The sequence below is a fragment of the Ovis aries genome, chromosome 12 (assembly GCF_016772045.2).
Source record: "Ovis aries strain OAR_USU_Benz2616 breed Rambouillet chromosome 12, ARS-UI_Ramb_v3.0, whole genome shotgun sequence".
In the NCBI taxonomy this organism is placed as follows: Eukaryota; Metazoa; Chordata; class Mammalia; order Artiodactyla; family Bovidae; genus Ovis; species Ovis aries.
This window is the reverse complement of record NC_056065.1, coordinates 67,152,197-67,157,932: the sequence shown is the minus strand read 5'-3', so window position 1 is coordinate 67,157,932 and position 5,736 is coordinate 67,152,197. Positions and strand designations below refer to the sequence as shown.

Here is a 5,736-nt window from a genome sequence, read left to right as displayed (position 1 = left end):
GGGGGCAATCGCAGCCCAAGAGAGACATTACCTACCAAAATTAAAAGTTTTTTTTTTTTAAACAAAATCTTGAACTATACCAACAACTTTTTGTTATAAAATGTGTTCAACTATTACTATGTTTTCAACTCTCTCTTTTTTTTTTTTTAATTTTAGGTATAGAACTTTTATTAAAAATTTCCAGTCCAAAGACAAAAATATCCAACTTCCACAATAAATCAATAAGTCTGTAGGATATCCATATACCTTAGACAATCACTGTATCATTCAAAACAAAACATTATTGTTCCATTGTCCCAATGAAAATGAGGAAAAATATAGCTTCACACACAAAATGATAAAATCACTAATTATAAATCATATTCATAAGAATAAATGTACATATAAAAATCATGTCCAATGTTCCTGACTCAAGTGTTATAACCATGTCCAAAAGTGATTAAAGAAAAAGTGAGGGACTTCCATGTGATCTAGTTGCTAAGATTCTGTGCTCCCAATGCAGGGAACTCAGGTTTGATCCCTGGTCAGGGAACTAGGATCCAGCACAGTCCAATAAATAAATAAATATTAAAAAAAATACTTTGTTAAAAAAGTAAAAGTAGGAATACTTTACTAAAAGTGAAAAAGGACACATAGTTTTAAGAAACTTTAAGTCTGTCAGAGAAATCAACTGTTAACTGTGTCCACACATACAATTTTATTCATAAATATTCATACAATTTAATTTTTGTTTAAAAAAATTGTGTGACTTTTTTGTCCCATTATAGATGTTTTAATATACATTGCCTCATATAGATCTACATGCACTTCATATGGAATTTTTATAGTCATTAATTTATACTCAACATATTCTCAAAGGTAACTTGTTATTGACTATAATAATTAGGAATAATGAAATTTTTCCCAAAATAATTACCAAGTGAAAACTAAATAAAGCAAGTCTAAAGAAGAAACCAAGGAAAGAAAAACAAGGGGACTTTCCAGGTAATCCAGTGGCTAAGACTCCATGCTGCCAATGCAGGGGACCCAGGTTTGATCCCTGGTCAGGGAATCAGATCCCACATACCATAATGAAGATGGAAGAGCCCACGTGGGCCAAGTAAGACCAAGTGCAGCCAGATAAATAAACAAAAAAAAATTTTTTTTTTAAAGAAAGACAAAGAAAATAAAACAAAAGTTGAGTTAACTCTACCCTTTGGTTAAGATCATGGCATCTGGTACCATCATTTCATGGCAAATAGAAGTGGAAACAGTGACAGATTTTATGAAAATGTGTTCAGACGGTGACTGCAGCCATGAAATTAAAAGATACTTGCTCCTTGGAAGGAAAGTTATGACAAACATAGCACATTAAAAAGCAGAAACGTCATTTTGCCAACAAAGGTCCGTCTAGACAAAGCTATGGTTTTTCCAGTAGTCACGTATGGATGTGAGAGTTGGATCATAAAAAAGGCTGAACACCAAAGAATTGATGCTTTCAAACTGTGGTGGTGGAGAAGACCCTTGAGAGTCCCTTGGACAGCAAGGAGATCCAACCAGTCAATCCTAAAGGAAATCAACCCTGACTATTCATTCATGACCCAGAACACCATGATAGTGTGATCACTCACCTAGAGCCAGACATTCTAGAATTCGGAATCAAGTGGGCCTTAGCAAGCATCACTACGAACAAAGCTAGTGGAGGTGATGGAATTCCAGTTGAGCTATTTCAAATCCTGAAAGATGATGCTGTGAAAATGCTGCACTCAATATGTCAGCAAATTTGGAAAAGCACTGGCCACAGGACTGGAAAAGGTCAGTTTTCATTCCAATCCCAAAGAAAGGCAATGCCAAAGAATGTTCAAACTATTGCACAATTTCACTCATCTCACGTGCTAGCAAAGTAATGCTCAAAATTCTCCAAGCCAGGCTTCAACAGTACGTGAACCATGAACTTCCAGATAGTCAAGCTGGATTTAGAAAAGGCAGAGGAACCAGAGATCAAAATGCCAACATCCACTGGATCATCAAAAAAGCAAGAGAGTTCCAGAAAAACATCTGCTCTATTGACTATACCAAAGCCTTTGACTATGTGGATCACAGCAAACTGTGGAAAATTCTTCAAGAGATGAGAATACAGACCACCTGACCTGCCTCTTGAGAAATCTGTATGCAGGTCAGGAAGTAAGAGTGAGAACTGTACTTGGAACAACCGAATGGTTCCAGATCGGGAAAGGAGTCCATCAAGGCTGCATATTGTCACCCTTCTTGTTTAATTTATATGCAGAGTACATCATGGAAAAGGCCAGGCTGGATGAAGCACAAGCTAGAATCAAAATTGCAGGGAGAAATATCAGTAACCTCAGATATACAGATGATACCACCCTTATGGCGGAAAGTGAAGAACAAAAGAGCCTCTTGATGAAAGTGAAAGAGGAGAGTTAAAAAGTTGGCTTAAAACTCAACATTCAGAAAACTAAGATCATGGCATCCAGCCCCATCACTTCATGGCAAATAGATGGGGAAACAGAGACAGACTTTATTTGGGGGGGCTCCAAAATCACTGCAGATGGTGACTGAAGCCATGAAATTAAAAGATACTTGCTCCTTGGAAGGAAAGTTATGAACAACCTAGACAGCATATTAAAAAGCAGAGATGTTACTTTGCCAACATACATCTGTCTAGTCAAAGCTATGGTTTTTCCAGTAGTCATGTATGGATGTGAGAGTTGGACCATAAAGAAAGCTGAGCACCAAAGAATTGATGCTTTTGAACTGTGGTGTTGGAGAAGACTCATGAGAGTCTCTTGGACTGTAAGGAGATCCAACCAGTCCATCCTAAAGGAAATCAGTCCTGAATATTCATTAGAAGGACTGATGCTGGAGCTGAAACTCCAACACTTTGGCCACCTGATGTGAAGAATGACTCATTGAAAAAGACCCTGATGCTGGGAAAGATTGAAGATGGGGACGCCAGAGGATGAGATGGTTTGATGGCATCACCAACTCAGTGGACATGAGTTTAAGCAAATTCCAAAAGATAGTGATCAACAGGGAAGGTTGGCGTGCTGCTATCCATGAGGTCCATGAGTCTTGGACATGACTTAGCAACTGAACAACAATAACCATTCTTTGACAGGATATTTTCAGGATGCTTTCTATTAAGTCGTTTGAGTGTTTCGGTGTCAGTGTTGGATTTTTAATTTGTTATATATGTATATTTATATGTTTTACTGAATTATGATTGATTTACTATTTATTTGATTTTATTGATTTTTGGCTGCACTGGGTCTTTGTTGCTTCACCTGGGCGTTCTCTAGTTGAGGCAAGTGGGAGCCACTCTTCATTGGGGTAGTGAGACTTCTCGTTGTGGTGGCTTCTCTTGTTGTGGGGCACAGGCTCCACAGTGCTGGCTCAGTACTGTAGCACATAGGCTTACTTGCTGTGTGAACTGTGGGATCTTCCCAGACCAGGGATCAAACCCATGTCCCCTGCTTTAGCAGGTGGATTCTTAACCAATGGACCATCAGGGAAGCCCTATTGGATTTGCTATTGTGACTTTGAGGAACATAACTTGTGATGGCCCAGCAAGTAATTGACAAAAGGCAAAGAGGCTGTCCAAAGATGATGGTTGCCTAGAAGTTCTGAGTGAAAATTATCCACATAATATTAAAATGTATTTCTGTTAAAGCAGATCTCTCCAGACTAGAGTTGTATGGCTCAGGTAAATACACAGATCTTCAAGGATAAACATTTCTAACTTAGGAGCAGGTTAATGTCTTTCTCAATTAAATGGGAAAGGACTCAAACCAGGATGGGATTCTGAATTGTAATGGACTTTCTGTAACACACAAATCTTTAAGAAATATTCCTATGATGTTTGGAACAAGATACCAAAGCTTTACTCTTATAAAGCAGCCAGTAACATAACAACTAAGTAATACAGAGTTTTGTGAGTCAAATTTGTATTTTCTCTGTGTTAGTCAGGCATCTCCAGAGAGATAGAACTAGTAGGAGATTTATCTTTATCTCCTAAAATGCCAGTTAATTTTAATACGCTATCAATCAGAAAATACTAATTTCTGATATATAAAGTACAAACACGAAATATGTATCTAAGAATCTATATAAGGGAGGTCCTGTGATGGCACTCTGGACTGGAAATCTAAATAATCTAAACATTGAACAGAGCAGCTTCCTCAAATATCTGGGAATTTCAGAATGACTGATACTTCTGAAGCTGTGCCAGATTCTGAAGAGATGTTTGCCAGTAGATTCGCAGATGACAAATTCCGTTCAGTTCAGTCACTCAGTCACGTCTGACTCTTTGCACGCTAGGTCTCCCTGTCCAAATCCAGCTCCTGGAGCTTACCCAAACTCACGTCCATTGAGTCGGTGATGCCATCCAACCATCTCATCCTCTGTCCCCTTCCCCTTCTGCCTTCAATCTTTCCCAGCATCAGAGTCTTTTCAAATCAGTCAGCTCTTTGCATCAGGTGGCCAAAGGATTGGAGTTTCAGCTTCAACATCAGTCCTTCCAATGAACATCCAGGACTGATCTCCTTTAGGATGGACTGGTTGCATCTCCTTGCAGTCCAAGAGACTCTCAAGAGTCTTCTTCAACACCACAGCTTCAAAAGCATCAATTCTTTGGTGCTCAGCTTTCTTTATAGTCCAACTCTCACATCCATACATGACCACTGGAAAAACCACAGCCTTGACCATATGGACCTTTGTTGGCAAAGTAATGTCTCTGCTTTTTAATATGCTGTCCAGGTTGGTCATAACTTTCCTTCCAAGGAGCAAGCATCTTTTAATTTCATGGCTGCAGTCACCATCTGCAGTGATTTTGGAGCCCCCCAAAATAAAGTATGACACTGTTTCCCCATCTATTTGCCATGAAGTGATGGGGCCAGATGCCATGATCTTAGTTCTCTGAATGTTGAGTTTTAAGCCAACGTTTTCATAAAGAGTGCCAATATGACAAAGAGTACCAAAAATAACTGATACACCCTCCTGAGTCCCCTCCAGTCATTGAGAAATGGAATAGCAGATCCTGTAGGAACCAGAAAAATAGAGGTAATCAGTTGCAAGGTAATAGACAGTTTAGAGTTAGGGATAGCAGACAGGGGTGCCCAAGTGACAATTGACCCAATCAGTGGCATGAATGATCCTGGGGTAACAATTGCCTGCAGCACAGACCAGAATTTACTAGCCCATCCATATGGACATTATGGTTACAACCAACAGCCTCCCTAAGGCTACTACTGATAGAAGTGTCAGCAGCTTGTAGTAAAACCAACTACTTTGTTAACATGACAAAAGTTTATATTGTACCTTCTGTTGGTCACAGTTTTCTATTCTGATTGTAGGCAAGTGAATTATTAATTTTTTTGGAACTTGAGAGTTTTTAAAAATTATATCTTACTGGAGAGATGTAATGGTTGCTGGAACTAAAAACCTCCTAAAAAGGTTTAAACAAAAATCTATGAAACACTGTTATGAAATTCACACTTATTGTTTGACATTCACTACCAGCAGAAATTAGTTCAGGAAGAAGAGAATGAGGGCCTAGAAATCTCATAAGATATGACAAAGGGTGAAAGAAACTTGTTACCTAATTGATGCTTCTAAATTACTGAAAAGAATGTGTTAACCAAAAGGGTGTTCTCTGTAGTTTTGAAACAGGTGACCCAATAAACAAAAATGTGCCTGCAGCACTGTTGACAGTTTTATAATAAAACAGAACTCTGTTCC

At 38.5% G+C, this 5,736-nt stretch overlaps 1 pseudogene; it reads left to right on the top strand.

Annotated features, from left to right (window-relative positions):
- The first annotated feature begins 4,200 nt into the window (after positions 1-4,200).
- Positions 4,201-5,250, top strand: LOC106991471 (RNA guanine-N7 methyltransferase-activating subunit-like protein; annotated as a pseudogene).
- The last annotated feature ends 486 nt before the right edge of the window (positions 5,251-5,736 follow it).